Source organism: Balaenoptera physalus (assembly GCF_965194825.1).
Source record: "Balaenoptera physalus genome assembly, chromosome: 4".
In the NCBI taxonomy this organism is placed as follows: Eukaryota; Metazoa; Chordata; class Mammalia; order Artiodactyla; family Balaenopteridae; genus Balaenoptera; species Balaenoptera physalus.
The window spans coordinates 68,297,572-68,317,623 of record NC_138891.1 but is presented as its reverse complement, the minus strand read 5'-3'; the positions used below and the strand labels follow the sequence as shown (position 1 = coordinate 68,317,623).

At 38.5% G+C, this 20,052-nt stretch overlaps 1 pseudogene across 1 annotated transcript in view; it reads right to left on the bottom strand.

Moving 5' to 3' along the window:
- Window positions 1-20,052, bottom strand: part of LOC309660660 (TP53-regulated inhibitor of apoptosis 1 pseudogene) — a 28,504-nt pseudogene extending 8,452 nt beyond the window's left edge. The window contains exon 1 of the transcript in view: window positions 1-20,052. This exon is cut by the window's left edge and continues 8,452 nt beyond it. The product of the transcript in view is annotated as a TP53-regulated inhibitor of apoptosis 1 pseudogene (transcript).

Below are 20,052 nucleotides of genomic sequence, written 5' to 3'. Positions count from 1 at the left end.
TTTATTACATTTATCAGTAACTGATATTGCATTAGTTACTTATCTGTGTGCTTATTATTTGTTTCTCTTACCAGAATGTAAGCTCTGTGAGGGCATGATCTTTGTCTAACAAACACCTTTGTAATTCTTGGCCTAGAGGTGGCTCTGATACCTCGTAGCTGCTTGATAAATATTTGTTGTGTAGATGAATAAATAAATAACAATATTATTATTGCTATTATCATTATTGTTAATAACCAATATTCATTGAGACTTTACCCATGTGCCATGACTAGGTTATTAAAAGTCGTACTTGGTTATTTCATTTATTCTTCACAACCACTTCCCTGAGTCACACAGAGGTAAAGTAACTTTCATAAATTTACTCAGCTAGTAAATGAACAAATCAAGATTTAAACCTGGGACTGCTAAGCTCCAATGGTCTTGATATATTATATAATATATGTGGTAACCAACATGGTACCATAAAATGCATTAGCACAGTGCCTACAAATTAGTAAATGAAGGTAACTCTCTTGAACACAGATCTCCAAGTCAAAACAAAACTTTGGGGAAATGTAGCTGGTAGGATACTATTGCGCTAAGGCATAAATACCTTCAGGATAATGTTGTTTGTTTTTTTTTTCTTTGTTTGCAGATTTAAAAAAAAATTTTTTTTCTTAAATATATGCCCTGGCCTTTGGTATATTTCAGTTCCAACAGCTTGAAATTGTAGCTGTGTTTGGAGGACTGCTTCTGCATTACAAGAGCCCTTTATTGGAAAACACAGATAGCTGGAGGCCTGGAGTTTATATACTCCTTGGAGAGCCCTTTACCAATGATGATAGGTACAGGATTATGAAACTCAAGCTCTCTGGCCTCAGGTTGGGACCTCTTTGAGGCAACTTGATATTCGAGAGTTCACCTTCAAGTTCAAGCTGAAGTTGCTCAGCCCAGGACTTTGCTTGACACGATACCCTTGCCTGGTTGGCATTCTCTTCATCCTTGTCCTGTTTCCTGAACTCTCTTACTATTTTCTGTTGGAGCACTTTGTCAATAAATCACTTGTACATTATGAATTTTTGTTTCTGGGTCTGATGGTAGAGAGTCTAACCTAAGATAGTGAATCACCCAGTTTCTTTTAGTGTGAAAGCCGCTACTTTAGCCACACCTCAATTGCCTTTTGATAGGCATCCATGCCTTCCTCTCCATTCACATTCTTCCCAGACTCATACATGTGAAATTCCTACTTACTGGAGCCAAGGGCTAGGGAAGACTTTCTGTAAAGAAATAGCATTTTTTTAGCAAAATCACCTTGGGCGTGGATAGATCTTTGCTTCCTAGAGCTCAAGCATAGATTTGACCTAACTCATTTCCTCCCCACATTCCTGGCTGGTAGACAAGGGCAGGGAGGAAAGAGGAGCTGAGTCATTAAGGCTTAATTCACTTTATTTCTCGACCCCTAGAGCTTGCTTTAGTTGAAGAAGCTTTCACTGGGATTAACTTTGCTGCAAAAAAGCTTTCTGGGTCTCCTTTCAAGGCAGACTTTGGTTGCACTGAAGCAGCATGAATACTTAAAGGCCTTTGAAGAATGCAGGTATTATCTAGCTCTGATGGGACTGTCTTTCCAATTGGGCCCACAGTGGTCACCTTCCTGTGTGTCATCTTCTCTGCAATAAAAATCTTCTAGGAACAGCAGTATATGGGTGCGGTGGAAAAAGCTAACTTCATCAGATAACTGGGAGAGGCCCTTTCCCCTGAGGCCCAGGTGGGGTTACCAACACTAGGGAGATTTGGGGAAGAACAGACTTGTCTCTTTACCACATAAGACCTGAGCAGTGAGGGCAGGTTGCCCTCACCGAATAACCTAGGAAGTAATTTTCATTCTCAGGATCTTGCTAGTGTACTATTGCTTAGCTCAAGTCAAACTGGAGCATGCTTTGCACAGGAAAATCAGAGAAGCAATTAGGAATGTTTTTACCGTGGAGTGATGGAAAGAGTATTGCTGTGGCTATGGAGAAGCACCTGGGAAGTCACTCCAGATGATCACTGGCTGGTTGTGTGACCTTAGGAGACTGACTTGAATTACCTGGGCAACAGTATCCTCATAAGCTCACCATTGCCAGTACTCTATGATTTTGTCATTTTCTCAGTAGTATCTGGTGTTTCTATGGACATCAGATGATTCCTGTATCAACCATCCTCAGCACACAAGACTGGGCAACTCCCCAGAAGGCACTGACCCCAAGGCACTAGAGCGTTCCTGCTCATCACCCCATATCCTGGAAAGTGTTACAACTGCAAGTTACTCCCGAGGCAACTGAGAAATTTTCTGAATGTCCCAAAGGGTGGCTAACCCCACTAGCAATTATTAAATGGTTAAGCTGTAAAGCACCAGAGAATAGACTTTTTCTAAAATTCTGTAATCCTTTCAGGAAAAAAAAAAAAAAAAAAAAGCCCTAAGGAAGATTCAGTGGCCTCTTTTTCCTGGTCATATACAAATGTGACACTGCAGGTCTGCAGGTTCCCGTTCAGGTCCCCAGGCTAATGAAGCCACCTGTTAACTGGCTCCCTATATTGTCATGCCTTGATCGTTTTGCTTGAGATGTTTACAAGATAGTCCAAATGCTGCTTCTTTTCTGACATTGCCTCAGATCTCTCCAATCAAAAGTGTTTCTTCTTTTGCTAGATTCTCCCAAGTAGTTCATACCACAATCTCACTCTGAAAATCCTTATAGATATTTGTTTATGCTTCTGTATCTTCCACTACTTTCTCTCCAAACTCTAGACTATATGCACCTAAAGGGCAAGGGTCAGGTCTTATTCACATCTATCCTGCTCCTAAAGACACCTCATAGAGTCTGGAACACATTTAAAATATATGTACTTCCAAGTTCTGTAGCATTGCCACATATTTTATTCAATCATTTTAGAAGAGGCAGCAAGGTGCAGAGGAAAGAACAGAGATTTTAGAGTACAAAAAGCAATGTTTCAATCATGGTCTTTCTACTTACTCTCTGCATGGTCTTGGTCAAGTTGTTTCAAATATTCAAAGCTCTGTTTTCTCATCTGTAACATGGCAATACCATCACTGACCTTACAGGACTGTATGAGGGTAGAGAATCTGGATGTAAAAATAGACCTCAATAAGTGGTAGCAGCTGATATGACCATGTTTATGATTATTATGCATCTATGAAATATACATATCTGTACTATGGAAAGTGACATAAAAATTAATTGGATCTAAATTTGTGATACAGAATTTTTTTAGCCCAAGGTAACCGGGGAAGCAACAGAGAAAGGTATATAGGCCTGCAGATGGAAGATAAAGGGGACTTTAACTTTGTTGGAATGGTTGACATGCACACACACATATACATACATATAGGTTTGTAGTAAATTTGAAAAAATGTTAACAATCATACTTTCTGGGGTGTAAGTACATGAATATGTATCACATTATTTTTTAAACCTGGCTATATAGATCTTCCTTGACTCACAAAAGGGTTATGTCCTAATAAACCCATCATAAGTTGAAAATAGCATAAGCTGAAAATGCATTCAATACAACTAACCGACCAAACATCATAGCTTAGCTTCACCTGCCTTAAACATGCTCAGAACACTTAGCCTGATTTGGGCAAACTCATCTAACACATAGCCTACTTTATAATAAAGTGTTGAATACCTCGTAATTTGTTGAATACTGAACTGAAAGTGAAAAAAAGAATGGTTGTGTGGGTACAGAATGGTTGTCAGTGTATGGGCTGTTTACCCTGTTGATCATGGCTGATTGAGAGCTGTGGCTCATTGCTGTTGTCCAGAATCAAGAGAGAGTATTGAACCACATATCCCTAGCTTGGGGAAAAGGTCACTATTCAAATTTCGAAGTATGGTTTCTACTGAATGCATATCACTTTCACACCATCAAAAAGTCAAAAAACCGTTAAGTCAAGCCATCATTAAATCAGGGACCATCTGTATTTTTTAAAGTACAAATTATGTGTATACTAAAAAACCTCTGTATACATTAAAGGGCTTAAAGTATTCTTTGTTGACACTAAATCTTTTTTTCCTTAATAGGAAGCATGTCTAGCAAGCCAATGGCCAATCAAGGAGAAGCTGGAGTAGATATTAGTGGAGCTTCAGACCCCAGGAGGAATCCAGGTGAAGATGGAAAGAGCAGGTTAGATTTCTTATCCAAGAAGTTGTTTCCCAGCTAGAAATTGAGTCACCCCATTGTCACAGCTCTTTTCCTTCTATAATAGAAACTGAACCACAGTTGATGCCCATATAGTGTGATTGAAAAGGAAACCTTTAAGGAAAAAGTTATATATGCATATGAAGATAAATTTTAAATATCCTATCTAATATCTCCTTACCATTCTACTTCCTTACACAGAAAGCCATTCAGAGAAAGCAAAACATATTACCTGTTTTTCTTTCTTGCACAGTGTTTATAACTTAAAAAATAATCTATCAAACTTTTATTAAACACTTCCTATGTTTTAAGCACTTTGTTTAGGAGTTGGGATAGAAAATTGAATATTAAATGGCCACTGTGCAGGAGGAACTTTCAAGAGATATATGGTCATCAAATGGAAAACACATAGCACACTGTGGTAACATCAATAAAAGAAGAGGATATATACAAACAATTTAACCACCCATACAGAATGAGCACAGACCACTCAGAAGGTACACACTAACCAGAGTGGATGCCTAACCTAAAAATTAATATTTAGAATTCTAAGGCAAGAATGATCTTTCTATCTTTCTTGTGTCAAGAAGTACCTGCAGAGGGGGGACCTTAAAGATGGCGGAGGAATAAGATGTGGAGACCACCTTCCTCCCCACAAATACATCAGAAATACATCTACATGTGGAACAACTCCTACAGAACACATACTGAATGCTGGCGGAAGACCTCAGACTTCCCAAGAGGCCAGAAACTCTCCACATACCTGGGTAGGGCAAAAGAAAAAAGAAAAAACAGAGACAAAAGAATAGGGACAGGACCTGCATCTCTGGGAGGGAGCTGTGAAGGAGGAATAGTTTCCACACACTAGGAAGCCCCTTCACTGGTAGAGATGGGAGGTGGGCAGAGGGGGAAGCTTTGGAGACACAGAGGAGAGCACAGCAACAGGGGTGCGGAGGGCAAAGCGGAGAGATTCCCACACAGAGGATTGGTGCCAACCAGCACTCACCAGCCAGAGAGGCTTGTCTGCTCACCCGCTGGGGCGGGTGGGGGCTGGGAGCTGAGGTTCAGGCTTCGGAGGTCAGATCCTGGGTAGAGGACTGGGGTTGGCTGCGTGAACATAGCCTGAAGGGGGCTAGTGCACCACAGCTTGACCTGCCTAAGAGTCAAGAGACCATTTTTTTGGAGTGCATGAGGAGACGGGATTCAGAGCACCGCCTAAACGAGCTCCAGAGGCAGGCACGAGCTGCAGCTAGCAGTGCGGACCCCAGAGACGGGCATGAGATGCTAAGGCTGCTACTGCAGCCACCAAGAAGCCTGTGTGCAAGCACAGGTCACTATCCACACCTCCCCTCCCAGGAGCCTCTGCAGCCCGCCACTGCCAGGGTCCCATGATCCAGGGACAACTTCCCAAGGAGAACACACGGCATGCCTCAGGCTGTTGCAACGTCATGTTGGCCTCTGCTGCAGCAGGCTCCCCTCGCATTCCATACCCTTCCCCCCCTGGCCTGAGTGAGCCAGAGCCCCTTAATCAGCTGCTGCTTTAACCCCTTCCTGTCTGGGTGGCTGAGGGCTAAGGGTTGCCTGAGGGTAACCTACATGCAGAGGCGGGGCCAGAACCAAAGCTGAAACCCGGGAGCTGTGTGAACAAAGAAGAGAAAGGGAAATCTCTCCCAGCAGCCTCAGAAGCAGTGGATTAAATCCCCACAACCAACTTGATGTACCCTGAATCTTTGGAATACCTGAATAGACAATGAATCATCCCAAAATTGAGGAAGTGGACTTTGGGAGCAACTGCAGACTTGGGGTTTGCTGTATGTGACGGACTTGTTTCTGATTTTTAAGTTTATCTTAGTATAGTTTTTAGCTCTTTTTATCATTGGTAGATCTGTTTATTGGTTTGGTTGCTCTCTTCTTTTTTTTTAAAATTACTTAAAAAATTTTTTTTTATTTTAATAATTTTATTCTTTTTATTATTTATGTATTTATTTTTCTTTCTTTTTCTCTCCCTTTTCTTCTGAGCCATGTGGCTGACAGTGTCTTGGTGCTCCGGCCTGGTGTCAGGACTGAACCTCTGAGATGGGAGGCCTGAGTTCTGGACATTGGACCACCAGAGACATCCCAGCCCTACATAATATCAGTTGGCAAGAGCTCTCTCAGAGATCTCTATCTCAATACTAAGACCCAGCTCCACTCAACAAGCAGCAAGCTCCAGTGCTGGATGCCCCATGCCAAACAACTAGCAAGACAGGAACATAAACCCACCCATTAGCAGAGAGGCTGACGAAAATCATACTAAGTTCACAGACACCCCGAAACACACCGGATGTGGCCCAGCCTACCAGAAAGACAAGATCCAGCCCCACCCACCAGAACACAGGCACTAGTTCCCTCCACCAGGAAGCCTACACAAGCCACTGAACCAACTTTACCGACTGGGGGCAGACACCAAAAACAATAGGAACTATGAACCTGCAGCCTGCGAAAAGGAGACTCCAAACACAGCAAGTTAAGCAAAATGAGAAGACAGAGAAGTATGCAGCAGATGAAGGAGCAAGGTAAAAACCCACCTGACCAAGCAAATGAAGAGGAAGTAGGCAGTCTACCTGAAAAGAATTCAGAGTAATGATAGTAAAGATGATCCAAAATCATGGAAGTAGAATGGAGAAAATACAAGAAATGTTTAACAAGGGCCTAGAAGAACTAAAGAGCAAACAAACAATGATGAACAACACAATAAATGTTTAAAATTCTCTAGAAGGAATCAATAGCAGAATAACTGAGGCAGAAGAACGGATAAGTGACCTGGAAGATAAAATAGTGGAAATAACTACCACAGAGCAGAATAAAGAAAGAAGATTGAAAAGAATTGAGGACAGTCTCAAAGACCTCTGGAACAACATTAAATGCACCAACATTCTAATTATATGGGTCCCAGAAGAAGAAAAGAGAAAGAAAGGGTCTGAGAAAATATTTGAAGAGATTATAGGTGAAAACTTCCCTAACATGGGAAAGGAAATAGTCAATAAGTCCAGGAAGGACAGAGAGTCCCATACAGGATAAATCCAAGGAGAAACATGTCAAGAAACATATTAATCAAACTATCAAAAATTAAATACAAAGAAAAAATATTAAAAGCAGCAAGAGAAAAGCAACAAATAACATACAGGGGAATCCCCATAAGGTTAACAGCTGATCTTTCAGCAGAAACTCTGCAGGCCAGAAGAGAGTGGCAGGACATATTTAAAGTGATGGAAGGGGAGAACCTACCACCAAGATTACTCTACCCAGCAAGGATCTCATTCAGATTCAACGGAGAAATTAAAACCTGCACAGACAAGCAAAAGCTCAGAGGATTCAGCACCACCAAACCAGCTTTACAACAAATCCTGAAGGAACTTCTCTAGGCAGGAAACACAAGAGAAGGAAAAGACCTACAATAACAAACCCAAAACAATTAAGAAAATTGGAATAGGAACATACATATCGATAATTACCTTAAATGTAAATGGATTAAATGCTTCAACCAAAAGACATAGACTGGCTGAATGAATACAAAAACAAGAGCCGTATATATGCTGTCTACAAGAGACCCACTTCAGACCTGGGACACATACAGACTGAGAGTGAGGGGATGGAAAAAGATATTCCATGCAAATGGAAATCAGAAGAAAGCTACAGTAGCAATATTCATACCAGACAAAATAGACTAAAATAAAGACTATTACAAGAGAGAAAGAAGGACACTACATAATGATCAAGGCATCAATCCAAGCAGAAGATATAACAATTGCAAATATTTACACACCCAACATAGGAGCATCTCAATACATTAGGCAAATGCTAACAGCCATGGGGAAATAACAGTAACACAATAATAGTACGGAACTTTAACACCCCACTTTCACCAATGGACAGATCATCCAAAATGAAAATAAATAAGGAAACACAAGCTTTAAATGACACATGAAACAAGATGGACTTAATTGATTTTTATAGGACATTCCATCCAAAAACCACAGAATATATTTTCTTCTCAAGTGCTCATGGAACATTTGCCAGAATAGATCATATCTTGGGTCACAAATCAAGCCTTGGTCAATTTAAGAAAATTGAAATCATATCAAGTATCTTTTCTGACCATAATGCTATGAGACTAGATATCAATGACAGGAAAAAAACTGTAAAAAATACAAACACATGGAGACTAAACAATACACAACTATATAACCAAGAGATCACTGAAGAAATCAAAGTGGAAATCAAAAAAGACCTGAAAACAAATGACAATGAAAACACGATGACCCAAAACCTATGGGATGCAGCAAAAGCAGTTCTAAGAGGGAAGTTTATAGCAATACAATCCCACCTCAAAAAACAAGAAAAATCTCAAATAACCAACCTAAAGCAATTAGAGAAAAAAGAAAAACAACAAAAAAAACCCCCAAAGTTAGCAGAAGGAAAGAAATCATAAAGATCAGATCAGAAATAAAATTTTAAAAAAATGAAGGAAACAATAGCAAAGATCAATAAAACTAACAGCTGGTTCTTTGAGAAGATAAACAAAATTGATAAACCATTAGCCAGACTCATCAAGAAAAAAAGGAAGAAGACTCAAACCAACAGAACTAGAAATGAAAAAGGAGAAGTAACAACTGACACTGCAAAAATACAAAGGATCATGAGAGATTACTACAAGCAACCATATGCCAATAAAATGGACAACCTGGAAGAAATGGACAAATTCTTTGAAATGCACAACCTTCCGAGACTGAACCAGGAAGAAATAGAAAATATAAACAGACCAATCACAAGTAATGAAATTGAGACTATGATTAAAAACCTTCCAAAAAACAAAGGCCCAGGACTAGATGGCTTCACAGGCCAATTCTATCAAACATTTAGAGAAAAGCTAACACCCATCCTTCTCAAACTCTTCCAAAATATAGCAGAGGGAGGAACAATCCCAAACTCATTCTACAAGACCACCATCACCCTGATACCAAAACCAGACAAGGATATCACAAAGAAAGAAAACTACAGGCCAATACCACTGATGAATATAGGTGCAAAAATCCTTAACAAAATACTAGCAAACAGAATCCAACAGCACATTAAAAGGATCATACACCATGATCAAGTGGGGTTTATCCCAGGAATGCAAGGATTCTTCAATATATGCAAATCAATCAATGTGATAAGCCATATTAACAAACTGAAGGAGAAAAGCCATATGATCATCTCAATAGATGCAGAAAAAGCTTTCTACAAAATTCAGCACTGATTTATGATAAAAAGCCTCCAGAAAGTAGGCATAGAGGGAACTTACCTCAACATAATAAAGGCCATATATGACAAACTCACAGCCAACATCATTCTCAATGGTGAAAAACTGAAACCATTTCCACTAAGATCAGGAACAAGACAAGGTTGCCCACTCTCACCACTATTATTCAACATAGTTTTCGAAGTTTTAGCCACAGCAATCAGAGAAGAAAAAGAAATAAAAGGAATCCAAATTGGAAAAGAATAAGTAAAACTGTGACTGTTTGCAGATGACATGATACTATACATAGAGAATCCGAAAGATGCTACCAGAAAACTACTAGAACTAATCAATGAATTTGGTAAAGTAGCAGGATACAAAATTAATGCAAAGAAATCTCTTGCATTCCTATACACTAAGGATGAAAAATCTGAAAGCAAAATTAAGGAAAAACTCCCATTTACCAATGCAATGAAAAGAATAAAATACCTAGGAATAAACCTACCTTAGGAGACCAACAACCTGTATGCAGAAAACTATAAGACCCTAATGAAAGAAGTTAAAGATGATACCAACAGATGGAGAGATATATCATATCCTTGGATTGGAAGAATCAACATTGTGAAAATGACTATACTACCCAAAGCAATCTACAGATTCAATGCAGTCCCTATCAAACAACCAATGGCATTTTTCACAGAACTAGAACAAAAAATTTCACAATTTGTATGGAAACACAAAAGACCCTGAAGAGCAGAAGCAATCTTGAGAAAGAAAAACAGAGCTGGAGGAATCAGGCTCCCTGATGTCAGACTATACTACAAAGCTACAGTAATCAAGACAGTATGGTACTGGCACAAAAACAGAAATATAGATCAATGGAACAGGATAGAAAATCCAGAGATAAACCCACGCACATATGGTCACCTTATTTTTGATAAAGGAGGCAAGAATATACAATGGAGAAAAGACATCCTCTTCAATAAGTGGTGCTGGGAAAACTTGACAGCTACATGTAAAAGAATGAAATTAGAACACTCCCTAACACCATACATGATAATAAACTCAAAATGGATTAAAGACCTAAATGTAAGGCCAGACACTATAAAACTCTTAGAGGAAAACATAGGCAGAACACTCTATGACTTACATTACAGCAAGATCCTTTTGACCCATGTCCTAGAGAAATGGAAATAAAAACAAAAATAAAAAAATTGGACCTAATGAAAGTTAAAAGCTTTTGCACAACAAAGGAAACCATAAACAAGATGAAAACACAACCCTCAGAATGGGAGAAAATATTTGCAAACGAAGCAACTGATGAAGGATTAATCTCCAAAATATACAAGTAGCTCATGCAGCTCAATATCAAAAAAACAAACAATCCTATCTAAAAAAGGGGAGAAGACCTAAATAGACATTTCTCCACAGGAGATCACAGAGTGCCAACAAACACTTGAAAGGATGCTGCACATCACTAATCATTAGAGAAATGCAAATCAAAACTCCAATGAGGTATCACCTCACACCGGTCAGAATGGTCATCATCAAAAAATGGACAAATGATAAATGCTGGGGAGGGTGTGGAGAAAAGGGAACCCTCTTGCACTTTTGGTAGGAATGTAAATTGATACAGCCACTATGGAGAATAGTGGAGGTTCCTTAAAAAATTAAAAATAGAACTACCATACGACCCAGCAATCCCACTACAGGGCATATACCCTGAGAAAACCATAATTCAAAAAGAGTCATGTACCACAATGTTCATTGCAGCACTATTTACAATAGCCAGGACATGGAAGCAACCTAAGTGTTCATCAACAGGTGAATGGATAAAGAAGATGTGGTACATATATACAATGGAATATTACTCAGACCTAAAAAGAAACGAAACTGAGTTATTTGGAGTGAAGTGGATGGACCTAGAGTCTGTCATACAGATTGAAGCAAGTCAGAAAGAGAAAAACAAATATTGTATGCTAACACATATATATTGAATCTAAAAAAAAAAAAGGTTCTGTTGAACCTAAGGGCAGGAAAGGAATAAAGACTCAGACATAGAGAATGGACTTGAGGACATGGGGAGGGGGAAGGGTAATATGGAATGAAGTGAGAGAGTAGCATTGACATATATACACTACCAAATGTAGAATAGATAGCTAGTGGGAAACAGCCGCATAGCACAGGGAGATCAGCTTGGTTCTTTGTGACCAACTAGAGGGGTGGGATAGGTAGTGTGGGAGGGAGATGTAAGAGAGAGGAGATATGGGGTTATATGTTTATGTATAGCTGATTCACTTTGTTATACAGCAGAAACTAACACACCTTTGTAAAGCAATTATACTCCAATAAAGATGTTAAAAAAAATAAAGACATATAAGGCTATTAAAAAAAAAAAGTACCTGGACTTTTCAAAAGGCATTTTTGATAGGTAGTGCAATTGGAAATATACTCTATTTGCTTTGTTTTCTTTTTTCTTTTCCATTTTTTCTCCCAGAGGGTAAGGGAAGTATTGCTTATGTTCTACATCACAACAATTAAAAGGCTGTTTTAGCATTCAGAAACAACCCCCGGCCAAAAAAAAAAGAAAAATCAAACTGAATAGCAGAAGTCCTCCATACTGTATCATGGACACAGGAATGCAACTAAGTGATATAGAGTCATTTCCATGACAGACAATCAAGGAAACCTTGTTGGGAGGTGATGCTTGATTTAATACTTGAAAGATAGTTAGCCCTGAAGACATAGGTTGAGATGGGCGAGGGAAGGCTCAAGACATTCTGTTGGAGAGAATAGCATAGCAATGCACAGAAGTATGAAGATTCAAGGATTGTTTGTTCATTCTACAAAGTTATTGAGTGACTATTATATTAGGATTCATCAGTGAACAATGCAAAGAACCCTGCCTAGTGAAGATTACATTCTAGCAGAGAATGCTGGCTACTTAAACTTGGTTGGATGACATTAGACTTAAAGCATAAACCAGTGACAGACTGTAGATGGACTTTATCCTGTTGGCAATGGCCAGCAATTGAAGGGTTATCCCTCCAACTGGGGTCTGGGCGCATTGAATGTAATCTGGGGATGATAGATTCTGAAACTGCCTGGCATAAGACCACAGGTTTCAGCTTCCTGGATCTGTAGGAGTTAAGCCCAAGGGGAGTGACCCACTGAAAAATTACTTGCTTATTTAGAGACATGGAAAAAAGCTTTGAACTAGGATGGAAAGACTTGGTGTGACCTCTGAGTCTACCACAAACTAGCTTTGTGAACTTGGGCATGCGTATAACTTCTCAGAGGCTCAGCTTTCTCAACAGTAAACTATAGCTGATAATATTCACTCTGCCTATTTTGCAGGATTGTGGAAGTCAAAAGAGATCATTTATATGAAATTTCTTAGAAAAGTTTGTATTAATGTATGTGAAAAATAGAAAGCTTTAATACTTATTTTTGCAATCAATCTAAATCATAAGGCTTTTTACCAGATTTTCTTTAGCTTTGTTTTTCTTGGTAGTATTTCTGTATGTGTATGAATAATCTAGAACACTTCTATTACCACTTCTTTTCCCTTGTGTTGACCTTGTCTCTTCTATTTCCTGAGAGATTAGAAAAGGGTGTCTCAGCTGCGAAAAGCATGGTATGAGGGGTTATTGTCATGGAAAATACCTATAGCTATTGAACAAATCTTTGCTTTTATCTCAGCGATTCCCATTAGCACCTCCCACGGATTTTCCCTAAACAGTATTAATTTTTATGGCCTCTTAATTTTAGCTATGTAATGTCAGGATGTAGTCAAGTCCTCGTTATCTTTCTCAAATGGTGGGTTACCTCATGGAGAACTATATGTGTCTAGAATACTAATGATAGAAGAAAACTTAGAGCTCTCTACTTTCTTAGAGATGGGAATGACTGAGACTGCCATGTCTTGTCCAAGGATTCCTGTGAGTTCATAGCAGAGGGACCATCAGAACCCAGGCTCTGGACTCTCCTGTCTGTGTTGCCCCTACTCCCTGTAGTATAGCTCCTCCCATTTCTATCTCTATTATCTCTTCATCATCCCAGACTGGGATTTATGTGATGTCTCTGAACATGAATGGAGAAAAAACGCCTAGTGTTTTCCTTCCAAAATGTGGAGGATCTTTCTCAGAGAAAACCCTCTGCCAAACTTAGAAATTCAGACTAGGAGCCTTAACCTGGCAGGTGCTCAGGACTCACCTATGACAGAGCTAGAGACGTTTTCTCATTGAAAATATAAAATAAAATGAAACTGATACGTAGAGACAATTCACCACGCTTCGGCTTTTAAAAAATACTTGGCAGGCATTAACAGAGTAATGAGGGATCACAACTACCCCATTTTACACATAAGGCAAATCAGGCAGAGAAGTTAAATAATTTTTTCAAGGTCACCAGGTGATGAGTAGTGAAGTCAAGATGAGAATATAGGGGTCAGATTGCAAAGCTTAGCTGTCATTCACCCTTCTGTTCAACACATATTCCCTGTACACACTCTTCAGTGCAGAACACTGATTTCCTTTTTAATCTATCTATTTATTTATTATTGAACAGGTAATATATGCACATGGTACAAAATTCTAGAATACAAAATTATATACAATGAAAAGTATATTTCTCTCCTCCCATGCTCTTCTCCAGCCACTCCATGCTCCTTCTCAAAGGCAAACACCATGACCAGTTTGTTTCTTTTTTTGGCCACACCGCTCGACTTGCAGGATCTTAGTTCCCCAACTAGGGATTGAACCCAGGCCCCGGGCCCTGGCAGAGAAAGTGCCAAGTCCTAAACACTGGACCACCAGAGAATTCCATTACCAGTTTTTTATGGACTCCTTTAATGGTTGTCCGTGAACGTGGGTGTGTGTATACATATACATGCCTACACGTATATATCTGTGTATATACGTATAACATACATACATATATAATATTACACACAATCTTCTACACCTTGCTTTTTTCACATAACAGTTATTCTTGTAAATTTTTACACATGGATACATATATATCTGCCTCATTCTTTATCCCCCTAACATTTCTTTTATATATATATATATATTTTGTTGTTGCTGTTGTTGTTAGTTTCTGCTTTATAATGAAGTGAATCCAGAACACTGATTTCTTGATAGTGTGAGAGATGTTATCCAAAACTGGTCAAGGAGAACCTAGGCTTTCCATTGCTAGATAGGCAATGGAACAGGCTACATATTTTTTCCTTAAAAAAGACATTTTGTGTAAACAGAGATGTTCATTCTTAATCCAAGCACAACAATGTGTCTTTGCATTCAAAAACAAATTAAAAAAAACAAAACAAAACCCAAAAGCGCCAACCAAGTGGCAGAGGCATCAAGGCCTGATTTGCATAGCCCTGAGAACATAAAAGTCATAACTGGTTCTAATACCCCTATTATATGAATTACAGAGAGTGTTTCAGGTCAGGAGTGTTTATGGCTAGACAAAAGCATGGGGGTAGGAAAACAGTAAAGCAAATAGAGAGCTAGAGAAAGATCCATTTGTAAGCAGCATCCAAAATTATTAATTGCCATGTTCCACTGAGAGAGAGAAAAATGAAAAGAATAAGAACAAGAGCAAGGGCCTTGCTGTGGCATGGAAAAGAGACCTTTTTGAAGTAGACACTGGGTTGTGTTGCACTGAAAGTGGGAAGGGAAGGTTCTTCCTTGCTATTGGCTAGTTGGATGCAGCCCGGCTGTGAGATGCTGGACAGTCCTATTTCCTGCCTGGACATCAGTTTCCTGCTCCATAAAATGAAGAACTTAGACTAGACGATTCCTAAGTTCTTTTTGGACTCCACTTCCAAGATCACAGTGCTGTGTCTTTCTCAACCATGAATTTCCCACAGTGCCTTGCACAGATCAGAAAGTATCAAGGGAAGCTGAGCAATCCCTTGGACAGAAAGCACAAAGGAAGTCTTCATAGCACCAAAGCCTACATGCTACCTCTGTGCAGATCTTTGTTGAGCTCAGCCTACCCTGTCAGATTCTCACACCTTAGCAGAGTTTACTACCTCTGTTTTCTCACCAGGAGTGCACCGACCCATTCAACACAAGGAGGAGAACCTGGCATTGCATAAGAGTACCATGGAAATCATTGGAGTGGGGCTCATAAGAAAATAGTCTTTCAGGCAAGAGACAGGGGAGTGTTTTCCTCAGGGAAGGAAAGAATGCATTACAATCAGGGGAGAGAGGCAGACATTCACACTCCTGCTACCCTCATCCAGGGAGACCAAAGTGTTACCGAGGCTGTGATGATGGGCAAAGACTGTGGTATTGTACCCCAGGACAAGAAGTAATGAGGCTAAGGAGACGAAAGATGGAGGGGAGAGGCAGCCAAGCTATGTTCTGTACTCACGGATAGCATATTATAAGAAGGAAGAAGGGCAGTATCTAAGAAGACAAAACACCCATTGATTGCCAAATCCTGATTGGATACCAGCCAGCCCTGGGACACTATGATGCCTTCTGCTGGGCCCGGGTGAGACTACTCTTAGACGTGACTCCTTGCCCTGCATGTGACTCTTGAAGTTATCGCAAGTCTGAGGGTGAGGGTCAATAGGAATGAAGTGTCAGGCCACTACCTCCAAGGAATGGCTTGGAACTCCTGGCCATGTGCAAATAACCCTGGTGCCCTATCCATTGTAGAGGGAATTACCACTCCCCTAGGAACATCAGGTTTGAGTGGAGAATGGAATACGATGTGGGTGTCTCCAGTAGAAAGGAAGAGAGGGGAACAGGCAGGGAAATGGGAATGTTCCAAAAACAACTTTCACATCATTTTGCTGAAAGTTTGTGCTGCTTACAAGTAAATCACTTAAGGTAAAACACCTCCAGGTCTCTGAAGAAGCAAAAGGCAAGAAGGGAAAAGGACATTGAGATGCCCCCCTATCTTAAAAGTAGTAAAAGAAAATACAAAAAACACGTGCACTGAAATCCACACACCCACACAGTGGCCTGAAAATAGTATTGAACTTAGAAATCTTTTTCCTAGGGCTTGGTTTCTCCTGCCTGGGTGAGATTCACAAAAATGAATTTCCTAGAACATTCTTTTATAACCTTCCTGTTGGATATTTATGAATGCCAAAATTTGCTATAATATACCAAATATGATATACCTTGATGCCACTGTAATTCTAGAACTCTTGAGAGCAAACATTCTGAACATATCCAAAACGCATTTGGCAGGAGGCCCTGTGGAGTGATACAGCAGAATTTCTATTCATTTCACAGCCCAGAATCTGACAATGGGTTGATCTTTGTGTTCTTTCTCCTTACACTCTCATTTAAAATTCCAGCTTTTCTGTACCCTAGATATAGTGAGTGTTTTCAAGTGCTTTCTCTATTTTTTACTCATTAATGGAGCAGAGTAGTATAGGGAAGGTATTGGTAAGTTGAAAAAAAATTGAATACAGCTAATGCAAACTTAGCTAAAATATGGTAGGGCAGAATGATCAACTTGTAAAAGACAGTACCTAGAGTTTAGGAATATAAAACCAGTATTCAAAATCATCATAACTTCTTTTACAGATAAAATTGTGGTACTCCCCAAATTATAGAGCAAATGCCAGATGAATTAAAGTGCCATAAAATTCTTCATTTACTATATATTGTTCTGTAAGCCAAGCTCTTTTTGCTAGAAATTTCTTCTCATCTTTTGGCCCGTTGTATCTAAATTTTACTCAAATTACAAAATTCTGTACCTCAAGATCCAAGGCCTAGAATTCTGAGCAGAATCGCAAAAGAGAAATTTACCTGCCAGTACTTGCAACTCAGCACGTAGGTTCAGGATTAGTGTGAGAGTTACAAATCTCATAAATTTCAAGCACACACCCAACACTGACTCTAAAGCAGCCAAAAATAAATAAATTTTTTAAAAATAATAAAAATAAAGAATAAGAGCACAACTTTAATGAACCACTATTATCTGAAAAAATATATGTATTATACATATATAATATGTATATATACCTATACACACATTTGTTGAGTTTTCACACTGTAATTTGTCTTAAAACTACAACCTCATATCTATATTGGCAGAGCTGTTTTATGCCATCCTTCAGCTCTCTCCTAAAAGAAATTACTGAAATAGTAACAAGTTAGGGTTTCACACTCCTCATTTTACAGATGCTGAAACTGTGGTGCAGAAAATTAAGCATCGGGCCCCAGTCATCAGACTTTGGTCCATTGTTCTTTCCACTCTTTCTCTTTGTATTTCCATTAAAGTCTATACATCTGCATAATCATTTTTGGAATGAGTCTGAAGCACTGGAAAAAAAAAGTCTCAAGTTCAGAAAAATAATAATAAATTAATAATAAACACTAAGGCCTTTATAGTTACAAAGACGATGCTGGGAAATCTATACTCAAGGCTGGACGTATCCTATGTTCAGTTTACCTAGTAAGAGGACTGTGGAATAGGAAAAGAGAAAGAATCGTTGAAGGGAGAGTGAATACTGTCTCCTGCCAGTCTACGGGTGTCCTGACTCAAGATTCCTGAGTCAGGAAGGCTCCAATGTGTACCCCGCCACACACGTACAATCATTTTGTACTTTTATTTTGCTATCAGCAGTGTCTTGTATACCAACTAGAATCCCTGGGTTACCTTCTAGAAACTTTGGACAGTGCACCAAAACACAGAAATATAGTCTCTGGATCTCAGAAGTCCTATGCAAATTTTAGATAATCCAAGCATGTTTAATCAACAGTAAGTCTTTGGTGTTCTGTATTGTTAGTTAAGTTAGTCTAATAACTAACAGTGTAACAGCAAAAAATCATTATCCATTATCATCTGTATCTAATTTCTTTTTAAAATATTTTAGTAACTTTATGAAATACAGAAGTGAAGAGTGAAAAACAACATCATCAGAAATTTTAATAAGAATTTAAATATAGTAAACCTAAAATTTTGTTCTTTGTTTTCATGATATTAGAGGTACGTATACACAAAATGAGAAATATCCTCTGAATGCAATTAACTGCTCATGAACTATCACTGCAACCTGGGAAATAACCATCCTCTATATACTGATTTCAAATACATCTCTGATATGTTCTAGCTTATCATTACTTCTGATTGTTCATCTTGTATTTGCATCTTTATTTGCAATACTTAAAAAAAATTGTAACATTTGATGGCTTATGGTTTTGTTGAGAGAGGATGATCATGTTCTTTGCTCCAAAATTGCAAAATTTTTTATTTTTAAATTCATAAACACCAATTAGAATGATCAATTCAGTGAGTTAAATTTCTACATCATCTAGTTTCTTCCAGTTTATCAAAACCTTCAATACATACCCACCTTCAGTATTTGTCCACTCGTGAAGCGTATCGGGTAAATTTTGGTAACAAGAATCATTAGAGCTAAAGAATACTGTCACATGTCCTTTTAGAAAAATAGAATGGTCAGGCTCTTGTCCCCCAAATTTACATGCTGAAATTCACCTGTTTAATAATTAACTATATAGGAGTACCATATATCGTTTTTCATCCTTAGAACTCTATTGCTCAACCATTGAGCCTTTTGTTTGAGAAAGTTCATCTAAGATATCATCACACAAAGACTCAGTCTGAGATTTAACTTAGACAATTCATTTCACCGTCATCACTAGAGTCCCAGGTGGCACTGTCTCTTTATAGTCATCTTCTGATTTAACAATTTTGAAACATCTTCCTCTGTCAATTTTAATCTCTTGGACATTATGAGGAGAAATTTTTTTTAAAAATCTGAATTCTTATAAAAAAAACTAAAAGCAGACTACAAAGATAAATGTCTCTCATATTATTCTATAAGTTCTTGAAAGATGATGCAAAAATTTTGAGCAACACAGTAGGAAAACTGGATAATTATATAGATATAATAGTAAATTCATTTAATCACCCTCCAGTCTTCTTACTGCATCATCTTTCTAAGCCAGTTGTCCAATAAAACTATAATGAAAGCCACTTACATAAACTTAAGTTTTCTAAATTTAAGTAGGCACATACAATATAAAAAGAGAGGTAAAATTAATTTTAGTAATAGATTTTATTTAACCTGTAACATCTTTGAACACATATCTGCATCAAAATTATCAGTGAACTATTTTATATTCTTTGTTTTTCTTCTAAATCTCTGATATCTAATGTGCAATCTGTACTTATAACACTTCTCAGTTTTGAATAGCCACATTTTAAGTACTTAGTAGTCATATATGTCTAGTAGTTACCATATTAGACAGCATAGTTTTGGACAATTCCACCATTCTTCCTTTTTTAAAATTTTAGTCTTTGGGTTCTTTGATCATTGAATTAATTGATAAGTTAGGATAAAGTAATTCCTAGAATGATAAAAAGAGACAATGTCTCAAGATATGGAAAAACAAAATCACTTTCCATACTGCACTTTAGATTTATAAAGGCCCTTTGATAATTACAATAGATACATTTTATTCTTTTTTAAAAAGGTAGTGGGCTTCCCTGGTGGCGCAGTGGTTGAGAGTCTGCCTGCCAATGCAAGGAACACGGGTTCGAGCCCTGGTCTGGGAGGATCCCACGTGCCGCGGAGCAACTGAGCCCGTGAGCCACAATTGCTGAGC